General features: G+C 37.6%; 1 protein-coding gene across 3 annotated transcripts in view; it reads right to left on the minus strand.

Moving 5' to 3' along the window:
• MKX (mohawk homeobox) overlaps positions 1 to 2713 on the minus strand; it is a 164659-nt gene extending 161946 nt beyond the window's left edge. For all 3 annotated transcript variants that reach the window (XM_073677581.1, XM_073677583.1, XM_073677584.1), the window contains exon 1: positions 2352 to 2713. The gene's annotated coding sequence lies outside the window, so the exon portion shown is untranslated. The remainder of the gene's footprint in view (positions 1 to 2351) is intronic.
• Between the last annotated feature and the right edge of the window lie 16131 nt (positions 2714 to 18844).

The raw sequence follows: 18844 nt of genomic DNA on the forward strand, positions 1-18844 counted from the left end.
CCTTAGTTACCCAAATCCCTGGGCGCTCCGTGCAAGGCTCAGACCCATGTCTTGAGTAGATCCATGGGTTAGAAGACTCTGCATGAAGCTTGGGTTTCCTACACTCCAGATGAGCCTGCGCTGCCTTTGATCATTCCACCGCCTGGGAAGAGCATAACAGTATTTCCAGTGTAACATGCATTGATATATTACAGTGACCTTCCTTCATCCACTACCATCAACAACCTGCTGCAACGTCAGCCCCCGGATCTCAGTGTGGTTTTACTGTGTTTAGATTGAAGTGGAGCAACATGAAAGGGTGGCCACTATAAATATTTGCAGGGATGTAATTCAGACGTTATTTGTCTGTTCTACATAAAATATGAGCAGCTGTCTGAATTCCCTAGACTGTTCTACTGTATACTACAATAATATCAACATGCCTCATTTGTGTACCCGTCCTACACTACAGCAATGTGTGACCTCTATTTATAGCCCACTACTTCTAGTGCTGGCCAAACTTACTGGCACTGCCCAAATCTATTCACCCATCATCTTACAAGACACTGGGCATGCCCCAAGTACTGCACATCTCCCCATGATGTCACCATGTGCTGCTACCTGTGGCTTTACATAGGACTGCAAGTAAGCCTATATTAACATCTGAACTCAAAACACTACCCCACTGCTTCATACAGCCCTAAATAATTAAAAGACACATTTAGCTCTGCTACATCTGTATTCTACATCCCTAATAACACAGATACAAATCATACACATTCTAAGCAGATTAGACCTCCTTGCCTTTGCCAAATATCACTCATCATATGATTTACTGCACGCCCCTAGATACAAGTCACAGGTTACTTCTACATATGACAAGTGTATGTTATATATATTATATACTGTAGGATCTGAAGGATGGTAGTGTCGCAGATGTGGTGAACTACAAAGTTCAGCATAATAGTAACTGAACTACTAAATATCTGACTGTTCCCATATAAATAGATCAATGTAAATGTAGGTCACATACTTAGCATAGACATAGCAGAGCAGAATGGACATTTAGCTATTTAGAGCTAAAATGAAGCAGAACCTGGTGAACTATGTAACACTCAGCCCTGCAATATCTACCAGGCTTAACACCTACTACCTGCATATACATAATCCTTAATGCTAAATTTCCTATGAAATTGGCTCTACAGTATGTATTTCTATACCAGAAATTAGGGAATTAAATTGTAAGCTCTTTGGAGAACATGGACTGGTGAAAGCAAATGCATTCTGGCTGCAGAATATAATGGGACTACATAACAAGTGATTCAACCATGTAGTAATATTATAAGAAATGACATTACATCTATTACAGGAGTCATTGTGACTGAATGACCTTGTAAAATAAACTTCCTACACTAATAGACACCAATAGAAAGATTTGCCACCTGGTTCATGGGTTCTGACCTACAATGGAGACATAGATAGATAGATAGATAGATAGATAGATAGATAGATAGATAGATAGATAGATAGATAGATAGATTATAGATAGATAGATAAGTAGATAGATAGATAGATAGATAGATACAGAGATAGATAGATAGATACAGAGATAGATAGATAGATAGATAGATAGATAGATAGATAGATAGATAGATAGATATGGGATAGATAGATAGATATGGGATAGATAGATGGGATAGATAGATAGATAGATAGATACAGAGATAGATAGATAGATACAGAGATAGATAGATAGATAGATAGATAGATAGATAGATAGATAGATAGATAGATACAGAGATATGGATATAGATAGATGGGATAGATAGATAGATACAGAGATAGATAGATAGATAGATAGATAGATAGATAGATAGATAGATAGATAGATAGATAGATAGATAGATACAGAGATATGGATATAGATAGATGGGATAGATAGATACAGAGATAGATAGATAGATAGATAGATAGATAGATAGATAGATAGATAGATAGATAGATCGATAGATACATAGATATGGATATAGATAGATGGGATAGATAGATAGATAGATAGATAGATAGATAGATAGATAGATAGATAGATACAGAGATATGGATATAGATAGATGGGATAGATAGATAGATAGATAGATACAGAGATAGATAGATAGATAGATAGATAGATATGGGATAGATGCTAGATAGATAGATAGATAGATAGATAGATAGATACAGAGATAGATAGATAGATAGATAGATAGATAGATAGAGAGATAGATAGATATGGGATAGATAGATAGATAATTAATAGATAGATAATAGATAGATATAGTAATGAATGACCCTTCCATGCCAGCCATGCCGCTCATATACAAGTCATGCATTACCTAGTTAGGGTTTTGGTTTCGTCCACTTGTATATAAGTTTCTGGGATGAGGACCAGTCATTGACAGAAGTGTGAGATTCCGGTGTAGTCCTGTGTGCGCCAGTTTAGCGCCGGGCGCAGTGCAGGAGCAGCAGCAGCGGCGCAGGGGTCAGTGATCCGCCGGGCGCTGCGCGGTCCATCCCCAGTGTGAGCCGCACATGTCTCCTGCGCTGTCCTATCCTCAGCTCTAACCACACGAACCGCGGCAGCCTCGGCTCTATCCTATTTACTAAGCCTGAGGCTGCGCGCCCTGCACTGCGTATACACCAAGCGCCCCATGTTATCCAGCTGCGCAGAGCAGACTGTGAACATCCAGTGCTGCGGGAATACAGGGTCCGGGGCGGGAGGAGGAGGAGGAGGCTGGGAGGGGATGAGTTCTGTTACTCGCTCTTATTCACTGCAGACCTCTCTTGTTTTGGGCACAGAACACTGGTATAGCCCTAAATACACTGACTGGACTACAACCAGTGAAGTGTGTATGACTGTGCAAGCACTACTACATACTACTGACACTGTATATAGCCTGTATACAGTACTATGTATGTGACTGTGCCTGGTACTACTATATATTACTGACACTGTATATAGCCTGTATACAGTACTATGTATGAGACTGTGCCTGGTACTACTATATATTACTGACACTATATATAGCCTGTATACAGTACTATGTATGTGACTGTGCCTGGTACTACTATATATTACTGACACTATATATAGCCTGTATACAGTACTATGTATGAGACTGTGCCTGGTACTACTATATATTACTGACACTGTATATAGCCTGTATACAGTACTATGTATGTGACTGTGCCTGGTACTACTATATATTACTGACACTGTATATAGCCTGTATACAGTACTATGTATGAGACTGTGCCTGGTACTACTATATATTACTGACACTATATATAGCCTGTATACAGTACTATGTATGTGACTGTGCCTGGTACTACTATATATTACTGACACTGTATATAGCCTGTATACAGTACTATGTATGTGACTGTGCCTGGTACTACTATATATTACTGACACTGTATATAGCCTGTATATAGTACTATGTATGTGACTGTGCCTGGTACTACTATATATTACTGACACTGTATATAGCCTGTATACAGTACTATGTATGTGACTGTGCCTGGTACTACTATATATTACTGACACTATATATAGCCTGTATATAGTACTATGTATGTGACTGTGCCTGGTACTACTATATATTACTGACTCTGTATATAGCCTGTATACAGTACTATGTATGTGACTGTGCCTGGTACCACTATATATTACTGACACTGTATATAACCTGTATACAGTACTATGTATGAGACTGCGCCTGGTACTACTATATATTACTGACACTGTATATAGCCTGTATACAGTACTATGTATGAGACTGTGCCTGGTACTACTATATATTACTGACACTGTATATAGTCTGTATACAGTACTACAGTATGTATGAGACTGTGCCTGGCACTACTATATATTACTGACACTGTATATAGCCTGTATACAGTACTATGTATGAGACTGTGCCTGGTACTACTATATATTACTGACACTGTATATAGCCTGTATAAAGTACTATGTATGAGACTGTGCCTGGCACTACTATATATTACTGACACTGTATATAGCCTGTATACAGTACTATGTATGAGACTGTGCCTGGTACTACTATATATTACTGACACTGTATATAGCCTGTATACAGTACTATGTATGAGACTGTGCCTGGTACTACTATATATTACTGACACTGTATATAGTCTGTATACAGTACTACAGTATGTATGAGACTGTGCCTGGCACTACTATATATTACTGACACTGTATATAGCCTGTATACAGTACTATGTATGAGACTGTGCCTGGTACTACTATATATTACTGACACTGTATATAGCCTGTATAAAGTACTATGTATGAGACTGTGCCTGGCACTACTATATATTACTGACACTGTATATAGCCTGTATACAGTACTATGTACGAGACTGTGCCTGGTACTACTATATATTACTGACACTGTATATAGCCTGTATACAGTACTATGTACGAGACTGTGCCTGGTACTACTATATATTACTGACACTGTATATAGCCTGTATACAGTACTATGTATGAGACTGTGCCTGGTACTACTATATATTACTGACACTGTATATAGCCTGTATACAGTACTATGTATGAGACTGTGCCTGGTACTACTATATATTGCTGACACTGTATATAGCCTGTATACAGTACTATGTATGAGACTGCGCCTGGTACTACTATATATTACTGACAGTGTATATAGCCTGTATACAGTACTATGTATGAGACTGTGCCTGGTACTACTATATATTACTGACACTGTATATAGCCTGTATACAGTACTATGTATGAGACTGTGCCTGGTACTACTATATATTACTGACACTGTATATAGTCTGTATACAGTACTACAGTATGTATGAGACTGTGCCTGGCACTACTATATATTACTGACACTGTATATAGCCTGTATACAGTGCTATGTATGAGACTGTGCCTGGTACTACTATATATTACTGACACTGTATATAGCCTGTATAAAGTACTATGTATGAGACTGTGCCTGGCACTACTATATATTACTGACACTGTATATAGCCTGTATACAGTACTATGTACGAGACTGTGCCTGGTACTACTATATATTACTGACACTGTATATAGCCTGTATACAGTACTATGTACGAGACTGTGCCTGGTACTACTATATATTACTGACACTGTATATAGCCTGTATACAGTACTATGTAAGAGACTGTGCCTGGTACTACTATATATTACTGACACTGTATATAGCCTGTATACAGTACTATGTACGAGACTGTGCCTGGTACTACTATATATTACTGACACTGTATATAGCCTGTATACAGTACTATGTATGAGACTGTGCCTGGCACTACAATATATTACTGACACTGTGTATAGCCTGTATACAGTACTATGTATGTGACTGTGCCTGGTACTACTATATATTACTGACACTGTATATAGCCTGTATAAAGTACTATGTATGAGACTGTGCCTGGCACTACTATATATTACTGACACTGTATATAGCCTGTATACAGTACTATGTACGAGACTGTGCCTGGTACTACTATATATTACTGACACTGTATATAGCCTGTATACAGTACTATGTACGAGACTGTGCCTGGTACTACTATATATTACTGACACTGTATATAGCCTGTATACAGTACTATGTATGAGACTGTGCCTGGTACTACTATATATTACTGACACTGTATATAGCCTGTATACAGTACTATGTATGAGACTGTGCCTGGTACTACTATATATTACTGGCACTGTATATAGCCTGTATACAGTACTATGTACGAGACTGTGCCTGGTACTACTATATATTACTGACACTGTATATAGCCTGTATACAGTACTATGTACGAGATTGTGCCTGGTACTACTCTATATTACTGACACTGTATATAGCCTGTATACAGTACTATGTACGAGACTGTGCCTGGTACTACTATATATTACTGACACTGTATATAGCCTGTATACAGTACTATGTATGAGACTGTGCCTGGTACTACTATATATTACTGGCACTGTATATAGCCTGTATACAGTACTATGTACGAGACTGTGCCTGGTACTACTATATATTACTGACACTGTATATAGCCTGTATACAGTACTATGTACGAGATTGTGCCTGGTACTACTATATATTACTGACACTGTATATAGCCTGTATACAGTACTATGTACGAGACTGTGCCTGGCACTACTATATATTACTGACACTGTATATAGCCTGTATACAGTACTATGTATGAGACTGTGCCTGGCACTACAATACATTACTGACACTGTATATAGCCTGTATACAGTACTATGTATGAGACTGTGCCTGGCACTACAATATATTACTGACACTGTATATAGCCTGTATACAGTACTATGTATGAGACTGTGCCTGGTACTACTATATATTACTAACACTGTATATAGCCTGTATACAGTACTATGTACGAGACTGTGCCTGGTACTACTATATACTACTGACACTGTATATAGCCTGTATACAGTACTATGTATGTGACTGTGCCTGGCACTACAATATATTACTGACACTGTATATAGCCTGTATACAGTACTATGTATGAGACTGTGCCTGGTACTACTATATATTACTGACACTGTATATAGCCTGTATACAGTACTATGTACGAGACTGTGCCTGGTACTACTATATATTACTGACACTGTATATAGCCTGTATACAGTACTATGTATGTGACTGTGCCTGGCACTACAATATATTACTGACACTGTATATAGCCTGTATACAGTACTATGTATGAGACTGTGCCTGGCACTACTATATATTACTGACACTGTATATAGCCTGTATACAGTAATATGTACAAGACTGTGCCTGGTACTACTATATATTACTGACACTGTATATATACAGTACTATGTATGAGACTGTGCCTGGTACTACTATATATTACTGACACTGTATATAGCCTGTATACAGTACTATGTACAAGACTGTGCCTGGTACTACTATATATTACTGACACTGTATATAGCCTGTATACAGTACTATGTATGAGACTGTGCCTGGTACTACTATATATTACTGACACTGTATATAGCCTGTATACAGTACTATGTATGAGACTGTGCCTGGCACTACAATATATTACTGACACTGTATATAGCCTGTATACAGTACTATGTATGAGACTGTGCCTGGCACTACAATATATTACTGACACTGTATATAGCCTGTATACAGTACTATGTATGAGACTGCGCCTGGTACTACTATATATTACTGACACTGTATATAGCCTGTATACAGTACTATGTACGAGACTGTGCCTGGTACTACTATATATTACTGACACTGTATATAGCCTGTATACAGTACTATGTACAAGACTGTGCCTGGTACTACTATAAATTACTGACACTGTATATAGCCTGTATACAGTACTATGTATGAGACTGCGCCTGGTACTACTATATATTACTGACACTGTATATAGCCTGTATACAGTACTATGTATGAGACTGTGCCTGGTACTACTATATATTACTGACACTGTATATAGCCTGTATACAGTACTATGTATGAGACTGTGCCTGGCACTACAATATATTACTGACACTGTATATAGCCTGTATACAGTACTATGTACGAGACTGTGCCTGGTACTACTATATATTACTGACACTGTATATAGCCTGTATACAGTACTATGTATGAGACTGTGCCTGGTACTACTATATATTACTGACACTGTATATAGCCTGTATACAGTACTATGTATGAGACTGTGCAAGCACTACTACATACTGCTGACACTGTATATAGCCTGTATACAGTACTATGTACGAGACTGTGCCTGGTACTACTATATATTACTGACACTGTATATAGCCTGTATACAGTACTATGTACGAGACTGTGCCTGGTACTACTATATATTACTGACACTGTATATAGCCTGTATACAGTACTATGTATGAGACTGTGCCTGGCACTACAATATATTACTGACACTGTATATAGCCTGTATACAGTACTATGTATGAGACTGTGCCTGGCACTACTATATATTACTGACACTGTATATAGCCTGTATACAGTACTATGTACGAGACTGTGCCTGGTACTACTATATATTACTGACACTGTATATAGCCTGTATACAGTACTATGTATGAGACTGTGCCTGGCACTACAATATATTACTGACACTGTATATAGCCTGTATACAGTACTATGTATGAGACTGTGCCTGGCACTACAATATATTACTGACACTGTATATAGCCTGTATACAGTACTATGTACGAGACTGTGCCTGGTACTACTATATATTACTGACACTGTATATAGCCTGTATACAGTACTATGTATGAGACTGTGCCTGGCACTACAATATATTACTGACACTGTATATAGCCTGTATACAGTACTATGTATGAGACTGTGCCTGGTACTACTATATATTACTGACACTGTATATAGCCTGTATACAGTACTATGTATGAGACTGTGCCTGGTACTACTATATATTACTGACACTGTATATAGCCTGTATACAGTACTATGTACGAGACTGTGCCTGGTACTACTATATATTACTGACACTGTATATAGCCTGTATACAGTACTATGTATGAGACTGTGCCTGGTACTACTATATATTACTGACACTGTATATAGCTTGTATACAGTACTATGTATGAGACTGTGCAAGCACTACTACATACTGCTGACACTGTATATAGCCTGTATACAGTACTATGTATGAGACTGTGCCTGGTACTACTATATATTACTGACACTGTATATAGCCTGTATACAGTACTATGTACGAGACTGTGCCTGGTACTACTATATATTACTGACACTGTATATAGCCTGTATACAGTACTATGTATGAGACTGTGCCTGGTACTACTATATATTACTGACACTGTATATAGCCTGTATACAGTACTATGTATGAGACTGTGCCTGGTACTACTATATATTACTGACACTGTATATAGCCTGTATACAGTACTATGTACGAGACTGTGCCTGGTACTACTATATATTACTGACACTGTATATAGCCTGTATACAGTACTATGTATGAGACTGTGCCTGGTACTACTATATATTACTGACACTGTATATAGCCTGTATACAGTACTATGCATGAGACTGTGCAAGCACTACTACATACTGCTGACACTGTATATAGCCTGTATACAGTACTATGTATGAGACTGTGCCTGGTACTACTATATATTACAGACACTGTATATAGCCTGTATACAGTACTATGTACGAGACTGTGCCTGGTACTACTATATATTACTGACACTGTATATAGCCTGTATACAGTACTATGTATGAGACTGTGCAAGCACTACTACATACTGCTGACACTGTATATAGCCTGTATACAGTACTATGTATGAGACTGTGCCTGGTACTACTATATATTACTGACACTGTATATAGCCTGTATACAGTACTATGTACGAGACTGTGCCTGGTACTACTATATATTACTGACACTGTATATAGCCTGTATACAGTACTATGTATGAGACTGTGCCTGGTACTACTATATATTACTGACACTGTATATAGCCTGTATACAGTACTATTTATGAGACTGTGCAAGCACTACTACATACTGCTGACACTGTATATAGCCTGTATACAGTACTATGTATGAGACTGTGCCTGGTACTACTATATATTACAGACACTGTATATAGCCTGTATACAGTACTATGTACGAGACTGTGCCTGGTACTACTATATATTACTGACACTGTATATAGCCTGTATACAGTACTATGTATGAGACTGTGCCTGGTACTACTATATATTACTGACACTGTATATAGCCTGTATACAGTACTATGTACGAGACTGTGCCTGGTACTACTATATATTACTGACACTGTATATAGCCTGTATACAGTACTATGTACGAGACTGTGCCTGGCACTACAATATATTACTGACACTGTATATAGCCTGTATACAGTACTATGTATGAGACTGTGCCTGGCACTACAATATATTACTGACACTGTATATAGCCTGTATACAGTACTATGTATGAGACTGCGCCTGGTACTACTATATATTACTGACACTGTATATAGCCTGTATACAGTACTATGTACGAGACTGTGCCTGGTACTACTATATATTACTGACACTGCATATAGCCTGTATACAGTACTATGTACGAGACTGTGCCTGGTACTACTATATATTACTGACACTGTATATAGCCTGTATACAGTACTATGTATGAGACTGTGCAAGCACTACTACATACTGCTGACACTGTATATAGCCTGTATACAGTACTATGTATGAGACTGTGCCTGGTACTACGATATATTACTGACACTGTATATAGCCTGTATACAGTACTATGTACGAGACTGTGCCTGGTACTACTATATATTACTGACACTGTATATAGCCTGTATACAGTACTATGTATGAGACTGTGCCTGGTACTACTATATATTACTGACACTGTATATAGCCTGTATACAGTACTATTTATGAGACTGTGCAAGCACTACTACATACTGCTGACACTGTATATAGCCTGTATACAGTACTATGTATGAGACTGTGCCTGGTACTACTATATATTACAGACACTGTATATAGCCTGTATACAGTACTATGTACGAGACTGTGCCTGGTACTACTATATATTACTGACACTGTATATAGCCTGTATACAGTACTATGTATGAGACTGTGCCTGGTACTACTATATATTACTGACACTGTATATAGCCTGTATACAGTACTATGTACGAGACTGTGCCTGGTACTACTATATATTACTGACACTGTATATAGCCTGTATACAGTACTATGTACGAGACTGTGCCTGGCACTACAATATATTACTGACACTGTATATAGCCTGTATACAGTGCTATGTATGAGACTGTGCCTGGCACTACAATATATTACTGACACTGTATATAGCCTGTATACAGTACTATGTATGAGACTGCGCCTGGTACTACTATATATTACTGACACTGTATATAGCCTGTATACAGTACTATGTACGAGACTGTGCCTGGTACTACTATATATTACTGACACTGCATATAGCCTGTATACAGTACTATGTACGAGACTGTGCCTGGTACTACTATATATTACTGACACTGTATATAGCCTGTATACAGTACTATGTACGAGACTGTGCCTGGTACTACTATATATTACTGACACTGTATATAGCCTGTATACAGTACTATGTATGAGACTGCGCCTGGTACTACTATATATTACTGACACTGTATATAGCCTGTATACAGTACTATGTACGAGACTGTGCCTGGCACTACTATATATTACTGACACTGTATATAGCCTGTATACAGTACTATGTATGAGACTGTCCCTGGCACTACAATATATTACTGACACTGTATATAGCCTGTATACAGTACTATGTATGAGACTGTGCCTGGCACTACAATATATTACTGACACTGTATATAGCCTGTATACAGTACTATGTACGAGACTGTGCCTGGTACTACTATATATTACTGACACTGTATATAGCCTGTATACAGTACTATGTATGAGACTGTGCCTGGCACTACAATATATTACTGACACTGTATATAGCCTGTATACAGTACTATGTATGAGACTGTGCCTGGTACTACTATATATTACTGACACTGTATATAGCCTGTATACAGTACTATGTACGAGACTGTGCCTGGTACTACTATATATTACTGACACTGTATATAGCCTGTATACAGTACTATGTACGAGACTGTGCCTGGTACTACTATATATTACTGACACTGTATATAGCCTGTATACAGTACTATGTATGAGACTGTGCCTGGCACTACAATATATTACTGACACTGTATATAGCCTGTATACAGTACTATGTATGAGACTGTGCCTGGCACTACAATATATTACTGACACTGTATATAGCCTGTATACAGTACTATGTACGAGACTGTGCCTGGTACTACTATATATTACTGACACTGTATATAGCCTGTATACAGTACTATGTATGAGACTGTGCCTGGCACTACAATATATTACTGACACTGTATATAGCCTGTATACAGTACTATGTATGAGACTGTGCCTGGTACTACTATATATTACTGACACTGTATATAGCCTGTATACACTACTATGTACGAGACTGTGCCTGGTACTACTATATATTACTGACACTGTATATAGCCTGTATACAGTACTATGTATGAGACTGTGCCTGGTACTACTATATATTACTGACACTGTATATAGCCTGTATACAGTACTATGTATGAGACTGTGCAAGCACTACTACATACTGCTGACACTGTATATAGCCTGTATACAGTACTATGTATGAGACTGTGCCTGGTACTACTATATATTACTGACACTGTATATAGCCTGTATACAGTACTATGTATGAGACTGTGCCTGGTACTACTATATTTTACAGACACTGTATATAGCCTGTATACAGTACTATGTACGAGACTGTGCCTGGTATTGCTATATATTACTGACAGTGTATATAGCCTGTATACAGTACTATGTATGAGACTGTGCCTGGTACTACTATATATTACTGACACTGTATATAGCCTGTATACAGTACTATGTATGAGACTGTGCCTGGTACTACTATATATTACTGACACTGTATATAGCCTGTATACAGTACTATGTATGAGACTGTGCCTGGTACTACTATATATTACTGACACTGTATATAGCCTGTATACAGTACTATGTATGAGACTGTGCCTGGTACTACTATATATTACTGACACTGTATATAGCCTGTATACAGTACTATGTATGAGACTGTGCCTGGTACTACTATATTTTACAGACACTGTATATAGCCTGTATACAGTACTATGTACGAGACTGTGCCTGGTACTGCTATATATTACTGACAGTGTATATAGCCTGTATTCAGTACTATGTATGAGACTGTGCCTGGTACTACTATATATTACTGACACTGTATATAGCCTGTATACAGTACTATGTATGAGACTGTGCCTGGTACTACTATATATTGCTGACACTGTATATAGCCTGTATACAGTACTATGTATGAGACTGTGCCTGGTACTACTATATATTACTGACACTGTATATAGCCTGTATACAGTACTATGTATGAGACTGTGCCTGGTACTACTATATATTACTGACACTGTATATAGCCTGTATACAGTACTATGTACGAGACTGTGCCTGGTACTACTATATATTACTGACACTGTATATAGCCTGTATACAGTACTATGTATGAGACTGTGCCTGGTACTACTATATATTACTGACACTGTATATAGCCTGTATACAGTACTATGTATGAGACTGTGCCTGGCACTACAATATATTGCTGACACTGTATATAGCCTATATACAGTACTATGTACGAGACTGTGCCTGGTACTACTATATATTACTGACACTGTATATAGCCTGTATACAGTACTATGTATGAGACTGTGCCTGGTACTACTATATATTACTGACACTGTATATAGCCTGTATACAGTACTATGTACGAGACTGTGCCTGGTACTACTATATATTACTGACACTGTATATAGCCTGTATACAGTACTATGTACGAGACTGTGCCTGGTACTACTATATATTACTGACACTGTATATAGCCTGCATACAGTACTATGTATGAGACTGTGCCTGGTACTACTATATATTACTGACACTGTATATAGCCTGTATACAGTACTATGTATGTGACTGTGCCTGGTACTACTATATATTACTGACACTGTATATAGCCTGTATACAGTACTACAGTATGTATGAGACTGTGCCTGGCACTACTATATATTACTGACACTGTATATAGCCTGTATACAGTATTATGTATGAGACTGTGCCTGGCACTACAATATATTACTGACACTGTATATAGCCTGTATACAGTACTATGTATGAGACTGTGCCTGGTACTACTATATATTACTGACACTGTATATAGCCTGTATACAGTACTATGTACGAGACTGTGCCTGGTACTACTATATATTACTGACACTGTATATAACCTGTATACAGTACTATGTATGAGACTGTGCCTGGTACTACTATATATTACTGACACTGTATATAGCCTGTATACAGTACTATATGAGACTGTGCCTGGCACTACTATATATTACTGACACTGTATATAGCCTGTATACAGTACTATGTATGAGACTGTGCCTGGTACTACTATATATTACTGACACTGTATATAGCCTGTATACAGTACTATGTATGTGACTGTGCCTGGTACTACTATATATTACTGACACTGTATATAGCCTGTATACAGTACTATGTATGTGACTGTGCCTGGTACTACTATATATTGCTGACACTGTATATAGCCTGTATACAGTACTATGTACGAGACTGTGCCTGGTACTACTATATATTACTGACACTGTATATAGCCTGTATACAGTACTATGTATGAGACTGTGCCTGGTACTACTATATATTACTGACACTGTATATAGCCTGTATACAGTACTATGTATGAGACTGTGCCTGGTACTACTATATATTACTGACACTGTATATAGCCTGTATACAGTACTATGTACGAGACTGTGCCTGGTACTACTATATATTACTGACACTGTATATAGCCTGTATACAGTACTATGTACGAGACTGTGCCTGGTACTACTATATATTACTGACACTGTATATAGCCTGTATACAGTACTATGTACGAGACTGTGCCTGGTACTACTATATATTACTGACACTGTATATAGCCTGTATACAGTACTATGTACGAGACTGTGCCTGGTACTACTATATATTACTGACACTGTATATAGCCTGTATACAGTATTATGTATGTGACTGTGCCTGGTACTACTATATATTACTGACACAGTATATAGCCTGTATACAGTACTATGTATGAGACTGTGCCTGGTACTACTATATATTACTGACACTGTATATAGCCTGTATACAGTACTACAGTATGTATGAGACTGTGCCTGGCACTACTATATATTACTGAGACTGTATATAGCCTGTATACAGTACTATGTATGTGACTGTGCCTGGTACTACTATATATTACTGACACAGTATATAGCCTGTATACAGTACTATGTATGAGACTGTGCCTGGCACTACTATATATTACTGACACTGTATATAGCCTGTATACAGTACTATGTATGTGACTGTGCCTGGTACTACTATATATTACTGACACTGTATATAGCCTGTATACAGTACTATGTATGAGACTGTGCCTGGCACTACAATATATTACTGACACTGTATATAGCCTGTATACAGTACTATGTATGAGACTGTGCCTGGTACTACTATATATTACTGACACTGTATATAGCCTGTATACAGTACTATGTATGTGACTGTGCCTGGTACTACTATATATTACTGACACTGTATATAGCCTGTATACAGTACTATGTATGAGACTGTGCCTGGTACTACTATATATTACTGACACTGTATATAGCCTGTATACAGTACTATGTATGTGACTGTGCCTGGTACTACTATATATTACTGACACTGTATATAGCCTGTATACAGTACTACAGTAGGTATGAGACTGTGCTGGCACTACTATATATTACTGACACTGTATATAGCCTGTATACAGTACTATGTATGTGACTGTGCCTGGTACTACTATATATTACTGACACAGTATATAGCCTGTATACAGTACTATGTATGAGACTGTGCCTGGTACTGCTATATATTACTGACACTGTATATAGCCTGTATACAGTACTACAGTATGTATGAGACTGTGCCTGGTACTACTATATATTACTGACACTGTATATAGCCTATATACAGTACTATGTACGAGACTGTGCCTGGTACTACTATATATTACTGACACTGTATATAGCCTGTATACAGTACTATGTATGAGACTGTGCCTGGTACTACTATATATTACTGACACTGTATATAGCCTGTATACAGTACTATGTACGAGACTGTGCCTGGTACTACTATATATTACTGACACTGTATATAGCCTGTATACAGTACTACAGTATGTATGAGACTGTGCCTGGCACTACTATATATTACTGACACTGTATATAGCCTGTATACAGTATTATGTATGAGACTGTGCCTGGTACTACTATATATTACTGACACTGTATATAGCCTGTATACAGTACTATGTATGAGACTGTGCCTGGTACTACTATATATTACTGACACTGTATATAGCCTGTATACAGTACTATGTACGAGACTGTGCCTGGTACTACTATATATTACTGACACTGTATATAGCCTGTATACAGTACTATGTATGAGACTGTGCCTGGTACTACTATATATTACTGACACTGTATATAGCCTGTATACAGTACTATGTATGTGACTGTGCCTGGTACTACTATATATTACTGACACTGTATATAGCCTGTATACAGTACTACAGTATGTATGAGACTGTGCCTGGCACTACTATATATTACTGACACTGTATATAGCCTGTATACAGTACTATGTATGAGACTGTGCCTGGCACTACAATATATTACTGACACTGTATATAGCCTGTATACAGTACTATGTATGAGACTGTGCCTGGTACTACTATATATTACTGACACTGTATATAGCCTGTATACAGTACTATGTACGAGACTGTGCCTGGTACTACTATATATTACTGACACTGTATATAACCTGTATACAGTACTATGTATGAGACTGTGCCTGGTACTACTATATATTACTGACACTGTATATAGCCTGTATACAGTACTATGTACGAGACTGTGCCTGGTACTACTATATATTACTGACACTGTATATAGCCTGTATACAGTACTATGTATGAGACTGTGCCTGGCACTACTATATATTACTGACACTGTATATAGCCTGTATACAGTACTATGTATGAGACTGTGCCTGGTACTACTATATATTACTGACACTGTATATAGCCTGTATACAGTACTATGTATGTGACTGTGCCTGGTACTACTATATATTACTGACACTGTATATAGCCTGTATACAGTACTATGTATGTGACTGTGCCTGGTACTACTATATATTGCTGACACTGTATATAGCCTGTATACAGTACTATGTACGAGACTGTGCCTGGTACTACTATATATTACTGACACTGTATATAGCCTGTATACAGTACTATGTATGAGACTGTGCCTGGTACTACTATATATTACTGACACTGTATATAGCCTGTATACAGTACTATGTATGAGACTGTGCCTGGTACTACTATATATTACTGACACTGTATATAGCCTGTATACAGTACTATGTACGAGACTGTGCCTGGTACTACTATATATTACTGACACTGTATATAGCCTGTATACAGTACTATGTACGAGACTGTGCCTGGTACTACTATATATTACTGACACTGTATATAGCCTGTATACAGTACTATGTACGAGACTGTGCCTGGTACTACTATATATTACTGACACTGTATATAGCCTGTATACAGTACTATGTACGAGACTGTGCCTGGTACTACTATATATTACTGACACTGTATATAGCCTGTATACAGTATTATGTATGTGACTGTGCCTGGTACTACTATATATTACTGACACAGTATATAGCCTGTATACAGTACTATGTATGAGACTGTGCCTGGTACTACTATATATTACTGACACTGTATATAGCCTGTATACAGTACTACAGTATGTATGAGACTGTGCCTGGCACTACTATATATTACTGACACTGTATATAGCCTGTATACAGTACTATGTATGTGACTGTGCCTGGTACTACTATATATTACTGACACAGTTTATAGCCTGTATACAGTACTATGTATGAGACTGTGCCTGGCACTACTATATATTACTGACACTGTATATAGCCTGTATACAGTACTATATATGTGACTGTGCCTGGTACTACTATATATTACTGACACTGTATATAGCCTGTATACAGTACTATGTATGAGACTGTGCCTGGCACTACAATATATTACTGACACTGTATATAGCCTGTATACAGTACTATGTATGAGACTGTGCCTGGTACTACTATATATTACTGACACTGTATATAGCCTGTATACAGTACTATGTATGTGACTGTGCCTGGTACTACTATATATTACTGACACTGTATATAGCCTGTATACAGTACTATGTATGAGACTGTGCCTGGTACTACTATATATTACTGACACTGTATATAGCCTGTATACAGTACTATGTATGTGACTGTGCCTGGTACTACTATATATTACTGACACTGTATATAGCCTGTATACAGTACTACAGTATGTATGAGACTGTGCCTGGCACTACTATATATTAATGACACTGTATATAGCCTGTATACAGTACTATGTATGTGACTGTGCCTGGTACTACTATATATTACTGACACAGTATATAGCCTGTATACAGTACTATGTATGAGACTGTGCCTGGTACTGCTATATATTACTGACACTGTATATAGCCTGTATACAGTACTATGTATGAGACTGTGCCTGGCACTACTATATATTACTGACACTGTATATAGCCTGTATACAGTACTATGTATGAGACTGTGCCTGGCACTACAATATATTGCTGACACTGTATATAGCCTGTATACAGTACTATGTATGAGACTGTGCCTGGTACAACTATATATTACTGACACTGTATATAGCCTGTATACAGTACTATGTATGAGACTGTGCCTGGCACTACAATATATTACTGACACTGTATATAGCCTGTATACAGTACTATGTATGAGACTGTGCCTGGTACTACTATATATTACTGACA

This window comes from Phyllobates terribilis, unplaced genomic scaffold (assembly GCF_046119375.1).
Source record: "Phyllobates terribilis strain yellow unplaced genomic scaffold, ASM4611937v1 Scaffold_4__5_contigs__length_816908805, whole genome shotgun sequence".
Lineage (NCBI taxonomy): Eukaryota > Metazoa > Chordata > Amphibia > Anura > Dendrobatidae > Phyllobates > Phyllobates terribilis.